This window comes from Panthera tigris, chromosome E2 (genome assembly GCF_018350195.1).
Source record: "Panthera tigris isolate Pti1 chromosome E2, P.tigris_Pti1_mat1.1, whole genome shotgun sequence".
NCBI lineage: Eukaryota > Metazoa > Chordata > Mammalia > Carnivora > Felidae > Panthera > Panthera tigris.
The window spans coordinates 18621338-18642161 of NC_056674.1; the positions used below are offsets into that span (position 1 = coordinate 18621338).

The following is a 20824-nucleotide window of genomic DNA, read 5'->3' on the forward strand; positions in this document are numbered from 1 at the left end:
TTAATAATGGAGGGGCGCAGGGTCGGCGCTGTGATCCCAGCCAGCCCGGGGAAGCGCTGGTGGCCGGTGCGGCGTGGGGGCAGAAGGCGCGAGCGGTGTCAGCCTTAGGAAGGAGGTGGCAGCGAAGAGCAGGTGCGCGCTGCGGAACCTTCGGAGCGCGGGGAGGCGCAGGCGAGGGGGTCTCCTCGCTCCCGCCCCTCCACCACCAAGGCCGCGCTGCCCGGCGAACGTTGGGCTCCATCACCGCAACGGATGACAGAGAAAGGGTGCGCGAGCCAAGGGCGCGAAGAACTAGCGGCTAAGGGCAAAGGGCGGGGTCCAACGGCCAGAGCCCGGCTGGCTCGCTTGGGCTTCGAGCCTTCCCTCACCTAGCTCCAGACGTTGGGCACCAAAAGGGCCCCGCCAGGTGGGAGCTGTTCAGGAGGCTCTCGGGGCATCCGGCAGCCAGGCCTGTGAGCCCGCCAGCCCTTCCTCCTGGGGTCCCTGGAGGCAGAAGGGCCTCAAAGCCCAAGGCGGGAGCAAGCCTGATCCTGCCACGGGGGGTTGCGGCTTACAGGGAGGGTTAGGGCGGTGCCGTCTCGCCGGGTGACCGACTGCGCCGTGGAGGGGGGCGGGGGGGTGCAGCGGGCCAGTGCTAAGTGGGGGAGGACAGACCCGAGCAGCCGCGGCGCAAGAACAGCCGTGGAGCACACGCTTTCCCTCCCTCATCCCCATACAGGTAGTTCAGGCTCCCGACACCGCGGCCTCCAGGAACGAACGGCTCTGGCGCCTCACCGCGTCCCGCAGCCGGGGAAAGTACGAGCCGACAGCATCCCCGCCCGGCAGCGAGGTTTTCTGAGGCGGAAACAAGATGCCCCCGCCAGCCCGGATGCTGCTTTCCACATCTCTTCCTAGCAGGCAGGTCCTCTTCACGGCCTTTTTGTCAATTTGGTAAAACAGCACTTTCCCCAGGTTGTACAGGTGGCGGAGCCCCCATTTGAACCCAGTCCGTCTGATTCCAGAGTTCCTTAATTTAGCCACCGGATTGTGGTGCCTCCTTATCAGGTAGGCATCATGTATTAGCATTACTTATAGTCCTCGGGGTACTTAGGACACCTGTAATGAGCCCATGGGCTGCCTACTAGGCGTCTGGATTGGTTCACCTCTTAAGTGGACCCTTGGCTACACTGGGCTCCAGGCTCTTGAGAAGATGCTGGGTAGAGACCCCAATTGCCAGCATATCCCCATAGGGCATTTCTTTTCTTACAGATCCTTGTAGCCAACCACATCGCTGTCTGTGCAGGGACAGGAGATAAACATCAGATGAGTAAAGGATCCATCCTGGCTTAAAAAAGCCTTGTGCCCCAAGGGCACCCATATCCATAGACCAGTTTTCAGAATCCTGGTCGAAACTGGCAATTTAACAATATTAATTTCTGCAGTCCACTGCATGGGACAGATCTGTATAAAATTAGGTGTTTTGAATTTTCTCTCCGGCTATGTTTTGAAGCAAGGGTCAGCAAATTACAGCCTGTGGGCAAAATTCAGCTCATAGCCTGTGAAGCTGAAGCCTGTTAACACACTAGGCATTGTGTTAACATTTTTAAAGAGCTGCAAAGAAAAATATGTGATAGAGACTATATGTGAGCCACAGAATTTATATTATTTGCTATCTGGCCCTGTACAGAGAAACTTTTCAACTATTTCGTAGTTTTGTGTGCACAGGTCTTGAACAGCTTTTGCTAACTTATTCCTAGGTATTTTACGGGATTTGTGAACGTTATTTTTTTCTCGTGTTTATTTTTGAGAGAGACAGAGTGCGAGAGGGGGAGGTGCAGAGAGGGAGGGAGACACAGAATGTGAAGCAGGCTCCAGGCTCTGAGCTGTCAGCACAGAGCCTGATGCGGGGCTCGAACTCACGAGCTCTGAGATCATGACCTGAGCTGAAGTCAGATGCTTAACAGATTGAGCCATCCAGGCGCCCCTGTAAATGTTGGTTTTTTTTTTTTAATTTTATTTTTGAGTAATCTCCATACCCAACATGGGGCTCAAACTCACAACCCCAAGATCAAGAGTTGCATGTTCCACGGACTGAGCCAGCCAGGCCCCCTGTAAATGTTATTTTAAGTGATCTCTTTATTCTTATTTATTTATTTATATTTTAGAGAGAGAGAGAGAGAGAGAGAGAGCGCGAGCATGGGCAAGCCAGAGAGAGGGGCAGAGAGAGAGAGAGAGAGAGAGAGCCTTAGGTAGGCTCCACGCTCAGCTCAGAGCCTACATTGGGACTGATTCCCACAACCCTGAGGTTATGACCTGAGTCAAAATTAAGAGATGTTCAACCAACTGAGCCACCCAGTGGCCCCCAAATGGTTTCTTTTAGGTTTCTTTTAAATAGGTTATTGGTAGTACATGGAAAATACATTTATCTGTTTATCTGTATCTACACAACACTCACACGTAAAATATACACACTATATAGATATATGGATGATATATACATATACATATACATATACATATACACATATACATCCGGATATAGACCTTGCTAAATTTACTTTTTACTTCTGGTGGTTTCTTTGCAGACTCCTTTGAGTTTTCTACATCCACATAGTATTTTCTGTAAATCATGTATCTCTGAATAAACATAGCTTTATTTCTGTATGATCTGCATGTCTTTTGTTTCTCTTTCTTACCCTACATTTGCAGAGACCAACAGTTATCCGCACAGCAATACTGGGCGTTTCTCTTCCAGTTGAGCTTTGTAGCTGACAGCACAGCTGTCTATGCGTGATCTTATCCCCTCTGGGAGAAGGAGAGGAGATGCATTTCAGGTGGGTACAGTATCCACCCTGGCTTAAAAGCCAAGGACTGCACTATATCTTGTAATAATTGCATAACCATGGGGCGCCTGGGTGGCGCAGTCGGTTGAGCGTCCGACTTCAGCCAGGTCACGATCTCGCGGTCCGTGAGTTCGAGCCCCGCGTCAGGCTCTGGGCTGATGGCTCGGAGCCTGGAGCCTGTTTCCGATTCTGTGTCTCCCTCTCTCTCTGCCCCTCCCCCGTTCATGCTCTGTCTCTCTCTCTGTCCCAAAAAAATAAATAAAAAACGTTGAATAATTGCATAACCAGCTTTTAGGGGCCTGGCTGAAAATGACTACTTACCAATATTAACTGGTCCAGTCCACTCATATGATATACGGAGATATAGGTACAGCTAGAGCTGGAGACATAGATGCAGATGATATATAGACATAAATATCTGTGTTTGTATCTGTATGAAGATAAGGTCTTTGCAATGATTTTTTGCATCTGACACCAAAAGCAAAGGCAACAAAAGCAAAAATAAACAAGGAGGACTACATCACACCAAAAAGCTTCTGCACCGAAGAAAGAAGGCAATGAAATGAAAAGCCAACGTGCTGAATGAGAAAAAGTATTTGCAAATCGTATTCCTGATAAAAGACTAATATACAAAATATATAAAGACCTCGTACAACTCAATACCAAAAACACAGTATGATTTAAAATGAGCAGAGGACCTGAATAGACATTTTTTAAATAGGTACATGAAAAGGTGCTCAACATCACCAATCATCAGAGAAATGCGTCAAAACCACGATGAGAAAAAAAAAAAAAAAACCGCCTGTGTGACACCTGTCAGAATGGCTGTCATCAGAAGACAAGGAATAACAAGTGTTGGTGAGAGGATGTAGAGAAAAGGGAACTTGTGCATAATTGGTGAGCATGTAATTAGTGCAGCCAGTATGGAAACAATTATAGACATTCCTCAAAACATTAAAAAATAGAAGGGCGCCTGGGGGGCTCAGTTGGTTAAGTGTCTGACTTCGGCTCAGGTCATGATCTCACAGTTCGTGAGTTCGAGCCCTGTGTTGGGCTCCTCGCTGCCTGGGCAGAGCCTGCTTAGGATTCTCCCTATCTCTGCCCCTCCCCGACTTGTGCTCGCACTCTCTCTCTCTCTGATAAATAAATAAACTTAAAAAAAAACAGAACTACAACGTGATCCTGCAATTTCACTTCTGGATATTTGTCGAAGAGACGGAAAACACTGTCTTGAAGAGATATCTGACCTCATGTTCATTGCCGCATTATTCACAGTAGCCAACCCATGGAAGCAACCGAGGTGTCCGTCAATGTATTCATGGATAAAGAAGATGAATGGATACGGATATTATTCAGCCCTAAAAAAAAAAAAGAAGAATTAAATCTTGCCATTTGTGACAACATGGATGGGCCTTGAGGGGCCATTATGCTAAATGAAATAAATCAGACAGAAAAAGGCAAATAGCATTATGATCTCACTTCTTTTTTTTTTTTTAACGTTTATTTATTTTTGAGACAGAGAGAGCATGAACAGGGGAGGGTCAGAGAAAGAGGGAGACACAGAATCTGAAACAGGCTCCAGGCTCCGAGCAGTCAGCACAGAGCCCAACACGGCGCTTGAACTCACGGACCGCGAGATCATGACCTGAGCCGAAGTCGGACGCCCAACCGACTGAGCCACCCAGGCACCCCTATGATCTCACTTCTACATGAAATCCAAAAAACACTGAACTCCTATATAAACAGAACAGATTGGTGTTTGTCAGAGGTAGGGGTTGAGGGTGTGCAGAATAAGTAAAGGTGAAGGTAGTCAAAAGGTACAAACTTCCAGTTATAAAATAAATAAATCCTGGATATGTAATGTACAGCATGATGACTACAGTTAATCATATTATATTGTATACTTGAAGTTTTCTAAGAGAGTATATCTTAAAAGTCCTTGTCACAACAACAAAAAAATATAACTGTGTGGTGATGATCTCACCTAGACTTGTGGTTATCACTTTGCAATATATATAAATATCAAATCATTATGTTGTACATCTGAAACTAATATAATGTTATATGTCAATTAGAATTAATTCATTGCCAGACACCGTATCAATAGTTTTTAAAAAATCATGATCATCTCAACAGATGCAGAAAAAAGCGTGTGACAAACTCCAACATCCTTTCGTTAGAAAAGAACAAAGAATAAAAGTGAATCTCCTCGACCTGGTAAGGCATGGACAAAAAAACCCACAGCAAATGTGTACGTAATGGTCGAAGATGGATGCTTTATCCCTAAGATGAGGAACAAGATTAGAATGTCCACTCTCACCCCTTTTACTCAATATTTTACTGGAGTCTCTAGCCAAGGCAATTCAGCAAGAGAAAGAAAAAAAAATGCCATCCAAATTGAAAAAGCATAAGTAAAACTATATCCACAGAGATATGCATCTTATATAGAGAGTATCTAAAGGAATACACTAAAAATATTTTTTAAAATGTTTAATGTTTATTATTTATTTTTGAGAGAGAGACAGACAGAGTGCGAGCAGGGGAGGGGCAGAGAGAGAGGGAGACACAGAATCCAAAGCAGGCTCTGGGCTCTGAGCTGTCAGCACAGAGCCCGATGCAGGGCTCAAACCCACAAACCACGAGATCATGACCTGAGCCAAAGTTCGACGCTTAACTGACTGAGCCACCCAGGTGCTCCAATACACTAAAAAAATATTAAAACTAATAAACAATTTCATCAAGATTACCAGATACAAAACACTATACAAAAATCAATTATCTTTCTATATACTTATGCTGAACCAATAAAAAAAATGAAATTAAGAAAACCATTTCATTTTCAATACCATCATAAAAATAAAATATTTACGAATAAATTTAACAAGAAGTTTCCTGTTTATACTCTGAAGACTGCAAAAACACTGTTGAAAGAGATTTTGAAAGATATAAATAATATGAAAAACAACTCCTGTTCATGAATAAGATTTGATTTAAGGTGGTGAGACTTCCCAAACCAATCTGCAGATTCAACATGATCCCTGTTAGAATTCCAGTTGTCTTTTTTGTTGAGATTTACAATCTGATTCTCAAATTCATAAGGAATTGCAAAGGACCCCAATTAACCAAACATCTTGAAAAAGAAGCACAGCGTAAGACTCTATTCTCTATTTCAAAAGCTCAATAGACTCTTCTCTATTTCAAAAGCTACTACAATGCAGTGGCAATCAAGACAGTGTGGTATTGGTGTAGGGTAGATAGATAGATAGATAATGGAATAAATTAGGAGTCCAGAAATCCATATGTCTATGGTCAACTTTTTTTTGATAAGGGTGCTAAGACCATTCAATAGGAGAAAAATAGTTTTTTCAATAAATGGTGGTGGAACAGCTAACTGTACAGCCACATGCAAAAGAATGAAATTTTCTTCTACCATTACCATTATCTTTTACCATATACAAAAATTAACTCAAAATGGATCAACTACCTAAATGAGTTAAAAACGTTATAGAAAAAACTCTTAGGAGAAAACATAGGAGTAAATCTTCAGGACCTTTTGTTTGTTGTATTTGGCCAAGGATTCTTAGGCAAGATATCAAAGCACAAGCAAAAGAAACAGATAAAATGGATTACATCAAAATTTAAAAACTTGTGCTTTTTAAAGGATATAATCAAGAAATTGAGAAGAAAAACCACAGAATGGAAGAAAATATTTATACATCATATATCTGATTAGGAACTTGTCTCCATATGCATGTAAGAAACACAACTCAATTAAAAAAAAAAAAACAGACGAAAAGAAGACTCAAAAAACAGGCAAAGTACCCTCATGACCAATTTGCACATGAGATGTTCAACAGCATTAGTCATCAGGGAAATGCAAATCAAAACCACAATGATATACCATTTCATACCAACTAGGTTGACTAGAATCAGAAAGGAAGATAACAAATGTGGGGGAGAATATGGAGAAATTGGAAGCCTTAAACACTGTTAGTGGGAATGTAAAAGGGTGCAGACACTTTGGAAAACAGTCTGTCAGTTGCTCAAAATATTAAACATAAGAGTTATCCTATATCCCAGCAATTCTACTCCAAGGCATGGACACAAGAGAAATGAAAACATATGTCCACACAGAAACTGTATATGAATGATTATAGCATTATTTATAATGGCCAAAAGGTATCAACAATGTAAATGTCCATCAACTGATAAATGGATAAATGAATGTGGTGTATTCATACAATGGAACATTATTCAGTCATAAAAAGGAACGAAGCATCGATACATGCTACAACATGGATGAACTTTGAAAACATTATGCTAAGTGAAAGAAGACCATCACAAAAAAAACCACATATTATATGATTTCATTCATATGAAGTATCCAGAACATGGACTCTCTTGACACAAAAAGTAGGTTAGCGGTTGCCTAGAACTTGAAGGGGTAGGGAGAGAGAGGGTTGTAGCTGAACAGTAGGAGGTTTCTTTTTGAGGTGATAAAAAAATCTAAAATCGATCTTGGTGATGGTTGCTGGCCCTTGGAATTTCCTAAGTAAGAGTAATAAAGGCGACTTTTGTCATGTTAATGATGTGGCTTTTGGAAAACCCCCAGGTAACCTCAGGATGGGGGGGGAAGTATGTCAATAGAGAGTTGAAACTTTCAGTCCCTCCACCTGCCTCTGGGGAGAGGACCTGGAGAAAATCAAGTTCAATCACCAATGACCAATGATTAAATCAACCATGCCTATGTCACAAAGCCTCCATTAAAAACCCAAGAAGGACAGGGTTTAGCGAGCTTCCCTGTTTGTGATCAGAATGCATTTATGTGCCTAGAGGGTGGTGTACCCAAATTCCACAGGGAAAGAAACTCCTGTATTTGGGACCTTTCCAGACCTTGGCCTGTGTATCTCTTCATCTAGCGATTCATTCATATCCTTTAATATCCTCTATAGTAAAGTGGTAATCTAGTAGTAAGTAAACTGGTGTCCTGAGTTCTGTGAGTTGCTCTAGCAAATTAATAGAACCTCTGGAGAAAGTCACGGGAACCTCCAGTTTATAGCCAGTCAGTCAGAAGCACGGGTAACAACCTGGGATTTGTGACTGGCACCTGAAACAGAGGCAGTCTTGTGGGACTGAGCCCTTAAGGGATCTGACACTATCTCCTAGCGGATAGTGTCACAACTGAGCTAAATTTGTAGGACTCTGCTGAGAATTGGAGAACTTCCTGATGAGTATGTAGAACACCTACCCATCTGGTGTCAGAAGTAATGTGGCAGTGTAAATAAAAGTAGGAGAGAGACACACAGGAGCATGAGTTTATCCATTACAGTTGCACATATCTGTGATTCTACTGCAAACCATTGAACTATATACACTTTAATTGAGTAAATTGTAGGAGCATGTGAACTGTATCTCAATAAAGTTTTTTTTAAAAAAAAACCCAAATAACTACAAATATGAATAAAACTACAGCATGAATACAGATCTGACAGATATTGAAAGGATAATAAGGGACTAAAAAAAACCTTTCTGGGGGGTGCCTGGGTGGCTTAGTCGGTTGAGCATCCGACTTTAGCTCAGGTCATGATCTCACGGTTTGTGAGTTCGAGCCCCGCGTCAGGCTCTATGCTGACAGCTCAGAGCCTGGAGCCTGCTTTGGATTCTGTGTCTCCCTCTCTCTCTGCCCCTCCCCACTCACGCTCTGTCTCTCTCTGTCTCTCAAAAATAAATAAATGTTAAAAAAAAAAACAAAACTAAAAACAAAAAACAAGAACAAAAACAAAAACCTTTCCAGGAAAAGAACTGCAGGCTCAAATGGGTCTACTGGAAAATTCTATCAAACCTATAAGGAAGAAATTTTGCCAGTGTTCTTCTTCTGCACATTCTTTCAGAAAATACAGAAAAAGGAATATTTCATAGCTTGCTCTGTGTGGCCAGCATTACTCTAACACCAGAATTTAACAAGAAAAGAATACAATGGATTAGTAACTCTCTTGAACGGATATTAAAAATTCTTTCACAACATTTTAGGAAATTTAAATTCAGCCAAATAGTAATTTGTGTTCTCTTTCTCTCTCTTTTTTTCTCAGTTGGTCTGGTTAGAGGCTTATTGATTTTATTGATATTTCAAAGAACTATCTTTTGAATTCACTGATTTTCTCTATTTCCTGTTTTCAATTTCATTGATTTTTGCTCTAATTCTTATTATTTCTTTTCCTGTGCTTACTTTGGATTTAATTTTCTCTTTTCCTTCTAGCTTCCTAAGGTTGAAACTTAGATTATTGATTTTAGATCTTTTCATCTTTTTGAATATAGGCACTCAATACTATAAATTTCCCCCAGGCACTGCTTTCACTATATCCCAAAATTTTTGATAAGCTGTGTTTTCATTTCCATTTAGTTCAAAATATTGTTTAACCTATCTTGATATTTCTTCTTTGATCTATGTGTTATTTACAAGTGTGTTGTTTAATCTCCTCGTATTTTGGGATTTTCCAGTTACATTTCAGTTATTATTTTCTAATTTAATTCCAGTGTGGTTTAAGAGCAGACATTGTAGGAATTATAATCTTTTAAATTTATTAAGCTCATTTTATGGCCCAATATATGGTCTACCTTGTTGAATGTCCCATGTGAGCTTGAGAAGAATTTGTATTCTGCTGTGGTTGAATGAGGTGGTCTGTAGATGTCAATTATATCTAGTGAATCTATCGTGTCATTGTGTTCAACTTTGTCCTTACAGGTTTTCTGCCTGCTGGATTTGTCCACTTCTGATAGAGGGGTTTGTTAAAGCCTCCAACTATGATAGTGGATTCATTTCCTTCTTCTTACTGTTTTACCAGTTTTTGCCTCCTGTGGTATAGCATGTTCCTGCTATGCGAATATATGTTCAGGAGTATTATGTGCCCTTGGAGAATTGATCCCTTTATCATTATATAATGCCCCTTATCCCTGATAATTTTCCTTGCTTTGACATCTGCTCTGTCTGAAATTAATATAGCTACGCCTGCTTTCTTTTGATTGGTGTTAGCATGGTATAGTTTTCTCCATACATTGACTTTTAATCTATATGTGTCTTTACATTTAAAGTGCTTTTCTTGTAGACAACATCCACTTGGGTTATGGTTTTTGATCCATTTTGACAATCTCTGTCTTTTAATTGGTGAATTTAGACCATTGATGTTAAAAGTGATTACTCCTGTGTCAACTGAAAAATGTTAGGAGGCAATAACTAAGCAAAAGCCTTCATTTGGGATCAAATAATTACAATTTGGGGTACCCAGATTTGGGTAGCAACCCAAACAGTGTCCCACTAAGTAGGAGAAACAGGGGTGTTTGAAAGACAAAAGGAATGCATGTACATGTTTACAAAGAGTTTTTATTGGTGTTGGCAGCAGAAAACTAATCTTGGCCAAGCTATCACTAAGCAAAAACAAGTCGTTACTGTAGCCAGTTGTAGGTGTTTGTGCAGAGTCCTTGGAATATTTGCAGTTTGGCCCAGTTCAAGAGTTCACGGTTCCACTTGGTGAGGCCCTGCATTAAAGCCCATTTTGTTAAAGGCTCCTTTTTAAAACTCCTTGACATAAATGACTCCATTTTGTTTCACCTTTTATATAGTTAGATTAACATTTACTTTATTTGTTACTGATTTCCTATTTATTGCCCTCGTTCTATGTTCCTGTTTTTTGTCTTCTACTCCCTTCCTGCCTCAACTGAGCATTTTATATTACTCCATTTCTTTTTTTTTTTTTATAACAGGTGTATTTCTCTTTTTCCCTCTTAGTGGTTGCCCTAGAGTTTGCAATATACATTTACAACTGACCCAAGTCTACCTTCAGGTAACACTATACCACTTCACAGGTAGTGTATTTTGTAATAACAAAATAATCCAAACTACTCCCTCCCATCATTCATTTCATCTATATACAAGCATGTGTAATGATAGATAGATAACATAATCCCATATAATCAAATTATTATTATTTTTAAACAAACTGTTATCTGTTAGAACAATTAAGAATGAGAAAAATAAAAGCTTTTTTTTTTTACCTTCACTCATTCCTTCTTTGATGTTCATCCTTTCTTTGAGCAGAACTGAGTTTCTGTCCTATATTATTTTACTTCTCTCTAAAGAACTTCTCTCTCTCTCTCTCTATATATATATATATGTGTGTGTGTGGGTGTGTGTGTGTGTATATATATATATATATATATATATATATATATATACATATTTGCAAAGCAGGTCTACTGGAAACAAATTTCCTCAATTTTTGTCTGAGAAAGTCTTTATTTCTCCTTCACTTTTGAAGCATAATTTCACTGAATGTAGAATTACAGGTTAGTGGGTTTTTGTGTTTTTTTCCTCTCAACACTAAATTTTTCACTCCATTCTTCTGTTTGCATGGTGTCTGTGGAGATTCAGATGTAATTCCTTGTTGCTCTAGGTAAGGTGTTTTCTCCCCACACCCTGCCTCTTTCAAGATTTTTTCTTTTTTTTTTTTTAAATGTTCATTTATTTTTGAGACAGAGAGAGAGAGAGAGAGAGCACAAGCAGCGGAGGGACAGAGAGAGAGATACACACAGAATCTGAAGCAGGCTCCAAGCTCTGAGCTGTCAGCACAGAGCCGGATGCGGGGCTTGAACTTAGCAGCAGTGAGCTGAAACCAAGAGTCAGACACTTAACCTACTCAGCCACCCAGGTGCCCCTCAAGATTTTTTCTTTATCTTTGATTTTCTGCAGTTTGAAAATGATATGTCTAAGCGTAATTTTATGGCCTGTTGTTTTCTGAGCTTCTTGGATCCCTGGTTTGGTGTCTGACTTTAATTTGGGGAAATTCTCAGTTACTGTTTAAAATATTTCTTCAGTTACTCTCTTTCTTTCTCCTTTTGGTACTCCCATTGTGTGTATGGTACACCTTTTTAGTTGTCCCACTTTCTTGATTATTCTGTTGTTTTTTTGTTGTTGTTGTTTTTGTCTTTGTTCTTTTTGCTTTTCAGTTTTGTATGTTTTTATTGAGATATCCTCAAGCTCGGAGATTTCTGTCTTCAGTTGTGTCTGGTCTGCCGGTCAGCCTAGCAAAAGCACTCTTCATTTGTGTTACAGCGTTTTATGTCTAGCATTTGTTTTGGTTCTGTCTTAGGATTTCCATCTGTCGGCTCACATCACGCATCTGTCCTTGTATGCCGGCTACTTGATCCATTAGAGCTCTTAGCATATTAATCATACTTGTTTTATTGATAATTGGATCTGATAATTCTAACATCCTTACCAGTTCTGGTTCAGTTGCTTGCTTTCTATCTTCAGGCTGTGTGTGGGGGGTGCTTTTGGTTTTGGTTTTGTTTTGGCCTTTTAGTAATGTTTTCTTGTAATGCCTTATTTTAGTAATCCTTGTAATGTTTCCTTGATAGGTGAACATGAGGCACTGGGTAACACGGAGCTGCTGTAAGTAGGCCTTTAGTAATGTGGTGGTAACGTGTCGGGAGAAGAGGAGCGTTTTAGAGTCCTCAGTTGTCAGGATTTTAGGAAGCCCGTGCTTCTGCCCGGTGAACTTCACAAGTGTTCCTCAGCTTTTTTCTCCCCTCTCAGGTGGGACAGGATGGCTGGAATGGGCTGGAGTTGGGTATTTCCCTTCTCCCACGTGGAAGGCTTAGAGTGGACTGGAGCGGGGTATTCTCTTCTCCAGTAATGTGGAAGGCTGGAGCCGACTGGCGTTATGTCTTTTCCTTGTTCAGATCACTTAGGCTCTGGCTAACTAGTTTCTCTGGAGGGTGGGCCTTGTTAAGAACAGAGTGCTCTGGGGTGCCTGGGTGGCTCAGTCGGTTGAGCGTCGGACTTTGGCTCAAGTCATAATCTCACGGTTTGTGAGTTCAAGCCCCACGTCAGGCTGTGTGCTGACAGCTCAGAGCCTGGAGCCTGCTTCGGATCCTGTGTCTCCCTCTCTCTCTGCCCCTCACTTGCTTGCTCGCTCTTTCTCTCTCTCTCTCTCTCTCTCTCTCAAAAATAAAACATTAAAAAAGACTTTTTAAACATATCAAAAAAAGAACAGAGTGCTCTGGCATATTTCAAAAATAACTCCTCATTCCCTCCTCACCCCACACACATCAGAGTACAAGGGGATTTTTCTCTGCTATTGACTATGGGGACCTGGTCAAGTTCCTGGAAATACTACTCACTGCAGGGGCCTCCCTGTGGAGGTTCTCCGGGAGTTTTTAACTTACGGATTTGTCCACATTGTGCTTCCAGTAATTTGTCAACAACGGTTCAGGTTTTCCACCCTGGCACTGGTTCCCACAGTGGTTCCCACTCATGAATCTCTGCTCTGGTAAACCACGACTCCCCATATTCACTTGTCTCCCCAACCTTGGACAGCTGTTTGCCCTGGGTCCTCACCTCTCTCACAGATCGAAGAAGAGTGGTTGATTTTTTCTAAGTTTATTTATTTATTTTGAGAGAGAGAGAGAGTGGGGGTAGGACAGAGAGAGAGAGAGAGAGAGAGAGAGAGAATCCCAAGCAGGTTCCATACTGTCAGTGTAGAGCCCGACGGGGGGCCTGAACTCACAAACCGCGAGATCATGACCTGAGCCAAAATCAACACATGCTTAACTGACTGAGCCACCCAGGCACCCCAAAAGTGGTTGATTTTTTAGTCTGTTCAGCTTTTTTCCTTATTAGGATAGAGTAATGACTTCCCGACTCCTTAAATGTGGAACTGAAAGTCCCCTCATCTTCTTTTTTGGGTGGGGTTTCTGAGGAATAGGTATTCTTAGTTTTATGTCTTTCTTACCTGCTCCCAAATCCCTATCAGCAACCCTTCCAGTCTTATTCTTCTGTCTCTTCTACTATATTGTAAATTCCTTTGGGGAAACTCTATGTTATTAGGCTCTCGCAGCACAACGTCTAGTGTAGAATCATCACTGAATAAATATTTAATAAAATAATATGTAAAAGATGAAGAAAACACTTGTATTTTTCTTTTTTCCCCAGCTTTAGATAGTTCTTATAGTATGAATTGTCTTAGAAAATACTACGTTTTTAAGAATGAAGTCTACTGAAGACAGCAAGGACTCGACAGTCAGCTAGGACTGGGTGATACTATAACTATTGTAATTTGCTATTTTAGGGACTTAGAGTAATGCCAGACCAATTATTTCTTCCAAAAAGACTTATTATATCTTGTTATTCCCTGGAAAAGAGACTCTTCTCTGAATTTTTATGGAGCATGAAAACACTCCTATACAATATGAGACATTCTAGACCTAAAATTTCCAATAATTACAAAGCAGTAGTGAGCTTTTTCTTCCTTTGTTCTTCTAGGTGTGAGAGCCCAGATGCCACATCCTTCCTCTCTAGTAGAGTCAGTGAATGTGTGGGAATGATAGCCCAAGTCCAGATTAAAGAGAAAGACGCCGACGAGACACTTAATTCTTTTTATAAATTATTAAATGTGTTTTCTGAATGTACATTAGGGATGACCCGACCTACAGTGAAATCAGAGTGATGGGACAGCAGCACCCGCGTCTCCTCTGAACTTCACTTCCTTGTTTCAGACATTGGCAGATGCAATAGTAAAGTGTGGCTATACCACATCCATATATATATATTTTTTCTTGTTCTCATTAATTAATCTGCTGCTCGCACATTTTTGTTCTTTTACTCAACTGTGGAGGAAAAATTGACCTGTATGAGTGGTGATGTGTTGAGCCAGGCTTAACTTTTCAAAGTTCTGTGGTTCAGCAAATAGGATGTGGTATATCCTTATATAAGATAAAATACTACATGTGTATTGGAGAAGCCTGCACCATAGATAATATACATATATTACATATGACTATACACACCTGTGTGTGTGTGTATATATATACATACATATATATATATATATATATATATATATATATATATATAAAACATGTCATATTATATACTATTTAATCTTGGTAAGAAAGGGCTCATTGAGGCAAATGCAGAAGAAGACAGCTTTAGGCAGCAAGAGGTCCTGCCCATCCAAGAATAGAGGAAAACTGGCCCGCAGCTTGAGTCTGCCAGGCTAACAGCTGCAACCAGGGAGGACATGGTTGATACTTACTGATCTCTTTCTTCTTTCCACAGCATAACTTCTCGTGGCCAGCGTGTTGACTTCTGATCAGCCTCATCTGAGACTACGCCGTTTTACACGTACACGAATGCCCCGAGCTATCGGGCTTCAGCTTGCTCTAGAACAGAGTGCGGGTTAAGTTTGTTTGACATAACTGGAAGGGCCGAGCCTCTTCCCGTTAGTGGCAATTAAGGGTCCCTCCCCATTTCTAGATAGCTTTTGCTGAGATAGTGTTTCTTTCAGGAGAAGAAAATGAATGGGTTGGTGATCCAATACTTCTGTCTCTAAAGAAACCTGGACAGGTGACGAAGGTGCCCCAAGGCAAGAGAGCTGCGTGCTGTGCTCTAAAAGACAGCAGCAAAAGTGCTGAAGTTTAGCTACTTCCTTAGTGGTGTTCATACTCCACATCAAAGAGAGTACTCTGTCTAGGCAGACCCCAGATGTTCTGAATGAAGGGGAAAATAGAGAATCCTCTTGAAATTCTATGGTGCTGTCCCTTGAGACTGCAACAGATGTACTCTGACCATGAGTGCCCCAGCCACTCAGTGTGACAGTGGGAACAGAAATATCCAGACGTGCAGGTATGACACTGTCTTTTTCTACCGTGTCACCCGTGTTTGGACCGTGAGCCTCAGGTGCTCTGACATTTGCATTTCCAGTCGCAGGTATGATGCCAGCCCCTCAGACAGCAGTAGATGTATGTGCTCTGGCCAGGTGGATGCTCGGTGTCTGCTGGAGGGTGGGAACAGAAGGGTCTCGTGGCACGCATGCATTTCTTCTCAGTGGTGCAGCCTTCTCCAATAGTAACAGGGTTCCGTGATTAGATGGGTTCCAGGTGCTCAGACAGGATGCAGGAAGAGCAATCCAAACACAGTTATGGGGTGGGGGTTGGCCCCTCCCATTGCAAAACACCTACTCCTTCAGGTAGGACCCAGGAGCCCTGACTGCAGATAGGAACGTAAAGGCCCCCAGGCGGAGCTATGGAGTCCAACTGACTGCAATAGACGTACCCTGTTGGAGGGGTCCCAGGTGATCTGAACACAAATGTCTTATGGCACATGTACCTCCTCAGTGATGCTCTCTCCTCCAGTAGTAGTAGGCATGTCATGGCTGGGCTGGCTCTAGGTGCCCTCATTATAGGTAGGAAGGAAAGCGTTTCCAAGGACAGATTTGCCGTCTACAGTGCTGGCCTCTCCGATTGCAACAGGGATGCAATAGGCTGACAGCGTCCCCCAACACGAGCTATGGCGCTGGGTGTCCCACAGGGTCTTGCTCCAAAGCTGAGTTTTCCAGACAAGGAGCTGCAGCCTGGGACATACACACTGACCCCAAAGCTGCCACGATCTCAAAGGGCGCGCAAGCCCCGTAACCCCAAGAGGGTCTGAAGTGCTATGGCAGAAGGTGAGCTGCAGTTCTCAGTGCTGTGCGTGTCGGCGGCAGCTCCAGAGCAGGACAGAGCGGCCGTGCCAGTGGGGAAAACAACTGAAGTGTCACCAAAAGCTGGCTGGGTGTTGACAGAGATGTAAAATTTGGAATATGGGAGCGTCGGACTCCCCAGAGCTGACTGCCGTTGGGTTCCAGGGTCGCAGTTCGGGCTAAGGAAGGAGGTCCTGCTGGGGCTGCCAGGATTCCCAAAGGGAAAGAGCTGTTAAAGCTGTCAAGAAGAGACCAGAATCAACAGGCTGGGAATTGAGGATGTTACCTATATTGACTTCATCATAGTCCAAGGCAGGCTTGGAGGGTGAGTCTGAAGAGTCCTGGAGTGAGGCTACTGCAGAGGCAGTGGTGGGTGGGCCAGAAAAGACAGGGGCGTTGAAGAGAGTAGCTTCCTATTGCTGCCCATATAGGCTCCCAAATTGCAGCTAAAGGGTGACCCCTGCCCCAAAAGGAAGGGGGAAGTTTCCGGTAGGGCCGCTGGCCATCTAAGCAGGTGGGCTGGTGGCAGCTGTGGCCTTTGCAGGGGTTATTTGCTCCACGCTGAGAGCGGCCTGGTCACGTGGGAGGGAGCTCACGCTGGATCCTGGTGGAGACCTGGGGATGAAAGCCTGGCAAGGCAGAGTGCTGTCTGTGGCCGTCATACCAAAGTCCAAAGCACCCTCTGAGGTCCAGTCCGCAGATGGGCTGACTGGGCCATTGAGGGTGACCGCAGAAGCAGTGATGAGCTGGCTGGTAAAGACAGGGGACACTAGTGAGAGAGACTTGAAGAGGAGTCTGTAAGAAAAAGGGAAGAGAATCCACACACATAGATGTAGGTGACTCAGTTCTCCAGAGGGCAGGCCTGAAGGAGAAGGTGCTAGGAGGTGGTAAGCGAAGTAGAAGATCCTGCAACTGTGACTGCGGAACTGGAACGCAAAGGGCCTCTATTCTCATTATTAAGCAGAACCGCAAAGATGGGCCAGAATCTATAAAGAGCGATGGTAGGAATAGCAAAAGGACGGTTAGACACTCTGCGTCTCATTTCGTGATGGAGATCTGGTGTGGGGGTAGGTAAAGGGGCAGGTAGGATTGGGGCCAAACAGACAAGTAGGGCAGGTCAGTGACTGCTAATTTGGTAGTTTCTGGAATCTGCAAGGGGAACGTGGCCAATGGCGAAGTAAGTGCATTCCCTGTGAGAGGGGGCGCGCCGAGGGGAACCGCTGTCTGAGGTCGTCTGCGTTGTATCCTCCAACCCTGCGGCTGCATCTTCCTTGCGGTGCTGTGTCTTCTCCGGGCTGATGTCTTCAGCAATGACCGTGCAAGGAAGGTGGGGGGCGGAAGCCTCTCACTTCGACCCCACGGCGGCGGCAGTAGCAGCAGCAGTGGCAAAACTCGTGGCGTTGGAATTTTGTTTCTAGGACCTGCAACCAACAGGTGTGGCTGGGGAATTTCTCCTTGACAGACTCCCTAAAAGCCTTTCTCTCTTGAGTCTTTTTCTTTGACTTCATAAGGTTAGAGAGCTGAGTCCGTGGCCTTCATCAAGCTCTTCCTTCCTCACCCTCTCTGGTAGCAGGGGCAGGAAGTGGCGGGGCTAGACACACCTGCTGCCCCTCTGCCTCACTCCTGCAGACAAGCGGGAGGCCTCCAACAGGGCTGTACCGCCTTTGGGTAAGGAGTTCATGGAAGGCGTCTGTGGTGTCTTGCCCAAGCCACCTTCTTGGAATAGAAGTTTCCCTTCTGAGGCTCAGGATGCTCCCAAACGTTCGACAACTTCTTCTGTCGCCAGAGACCTAGATCTTGATGGTATGTGCTCACCCCTAAGGGGGCCCCTTTCTGGAAGTCCCGACTTTTGCACGCTTTTCTATGGTCTTCTTTTGATATCCCCTTCCTTCACACCCCTGGTGACTTCAGCTCAGTTTTTTTCTTCTTGAAGTGAAAAAAATTTTAATTTCTTTCTTCTGAGAGAGGGAGCATGTGGGAACAGCAGAGAGAGCAAGACAGAGAGAATCCCCAGCAGGCTCCGAACTGGCAGTGGGGAGCCCGATGTGGGGCTCAAACTCACAAACTGTGAGATCATGACCTGAGCTGAAATCGAGAGTCGGATGTTCAACCGACTGAGCCACCGAGGTGCCCCTTTAGCTCAGTCTCCTTTAAACAAGGCTCTGGAGGGTGACTGGATGGCCCTGGCCTTACAGAGGTGACTACCTGATTAGACGACAAAGGAGGAAGAGAGTCAGTGTGTGTCCAGGAGGAGGGATCTTTAGCATTCCCGAGTGGACAGACACTATGAGGCACACGCAGAGAGCAGCGGCTCCTTCGGAGAGTCCCCCCGGGGCCACCAGAGAGGAGCACTGAGGCTGCCCGATCCGATACCACCCATTTGGCAAAGGCCCGGATCCAGGCAGAAATGCCTGGGGAAAGGGCCAAGGAGAGGTGCAGGGTGATCTCAGCCGGATGAGAAGCACATGTGTGGGAGGGTGGGGGCACAGGGCAAGAGAGAAGCTTGCTGGGGCAGTTGCCCATGAAGGACGATTTGTGTGCTGTCGGGAGTGTGGCATGAAATGTGGAGGGCTCTCCTGGCTCCGCGCTCCTCCGTGGCAAAACGTGCACCATTCGGCCTGAGGCTTGTGGCGCAGCACTGGAACCTGGGACAGAAAAGCACACCGGCTAAGCCCACACCCGCAAAGGGCATGAGGAAAAGTTGCCAAAGGCAAAGGGCAGGGCCCAGAGACCGAATCCCGGCAGGACTTTCTAGCATTTCCTGACCTCCCACCGCTGGGTGCAGGTTCCAGACGGGCCTGGCAGTTTGGCGAGACTGTTAAAGACTCTAAATTCCAAGAGCCCACAGGACTGCCACCTCGGTGCCTAACTGGAGGGCAGAGGCAGAGGCAACCTGTGGTTGGGAGTCAGCCAGCCCATTCCCCTACGGTCACCAGAGGACAGAGCCTGCTCAGGGCCACAGCAGGGGAGCATCCTAGATCTTGCCGAGAAGGCTGTGACGTGCCTGAAAGAAAATGCATATGTTAGATAGATGGGCTTCATTCAGTCATGAGTCATACTGCTGACTCATGAGTTCAGTGTTAATGAATCAACAGTCTAGCACATCCAAAAGGAGGAAGAAACTCACTGGTCTGTAGATGAAGCCACTCAAGAAAGTGTTAATAGTAACTTGTATAGTGTGTGGTGAAGCAATGAGGTGTGAAAGCAGCTGAAGTTGTGGATTTGTGAGATGAAGAAAAAAAAAAAGGATAGGAGAGCATTATTGTGAGCTGAAAGCCAAAACTGAGAGTCATGTTACCCAGATGGGGAAAATGTTAACACCCTGATCCGCCAGTGCTAGTTGGCTTGCACATTTCAAGAGGCAATACATTATAAACAGTGTTAAGGCAGGTCCTGCAGATCAGGAAATGTTACAGGAAAAGCATTAGGTGGGAGAGTAGGTTTCAATGCCAACGAGACTGGCTTGTTTTACTAGGCTTTTGGCAAAGGAACGTATATAATGCAAATGGCCTCCAAATCACCAGTCTTCAAATTATTCAAGTATCGTGCAATCTTGCAGTTGTGTGTCAATACCAACAGCAACCAACTTTAAGTGCGAGCCCATAAAGGTGTAGAGAACTTCAAATCCACCAGAACTCAAAAGGAAACTCTGGTTCAGGAGTTCGGCATATGCCATACACCAGTCCGCTGCAGGTGGAACAAAACAAATTTGAGAGATGTCAGAAGCATTCTGGGATGCTTCCACAACTGCTCATCCAAGAAGCTATATTTACTGCTATCTCCAGGGCAAATACTTTGCCTCCAGGGTTGTGTTAATTTTGGAGAATGCCCATTGGCCCATTGTTACGAACTCGCAAATGCCCACCCCAACCTAGATGTTCTTTTCATGCCCCGAAACACTGTCATCCAACCTCTCAATCAGGACACGACATAAAAGCTTTCGTGATACGCCACATGAGGGAGCTTTATACTAAAGCTTACAACACCAACAAAGAAACATGGTGGTTATCATGATGGACTATTGCAGTCAGTCACTATGCGAACTGTCACTGGTTACTGTGTTGGCACAGTCTGGAGACTGTCCCAACAGCGGCACAGCTTGGACAGCTTGTCCCAACAGCTTGGCACAGTCAAGCAGACTACTTTCAGGAACTTGGGAAAATGGCAAAACTGCCTGGAAATTTTCCAAGGCTTTGAAGGTGTTACATAAAACATAAAGAACCGTGTCAAGTACATAATGCATATCACCTGACAAGTGGAAAAACTCCCAATGACGTGAGGGAAGATGTGGAAGAAATACTGACAGAGAAGGTGGTAGAACCCACAAATAAAGACCCAGAAGAGATAGCCAAACAAGGCACTGAAGTCAGTGATGATGAGGATGGTGACGAAAATCACTCTACCACTGAATGAGTCGCTTTTCTCGCAGCAGCCATGTATCAGAAATTCTACTTTGGGAAAACGTTCCAGGACCTAAAAGAATGTGAC

General features: G+C 43.9%; 1 long non-coding RNA gene across 2 annotated transcripts; it reads left to right on the plus strand.

Moving 5' to 3' along the window:
• The first annotated feature begins 220 nt into the window (after positions 1-220).
• On the plus strand, positions 221-18297 carry LOC122234263. Of its 2 annotated transcripts, XR_006212031.1 has the most exons (5): positions 221-406; positions 719-1044; positions 2689-2813; positions 4959-5039; positions 14935-15017. It is a non-coding gene; the product is annotated as an uncharacterized LOC122234263 (long non-coding RNA). The 2 variants fall into 2 exon arrangements; XR_006212032.1 differs by lacking the exon at positions 4959-5039 and having other exon boundaries at positions 14935-18297.
• The last annotated feature ends 2527 nt before the right edge of the window (positions 18298-20824 follow it).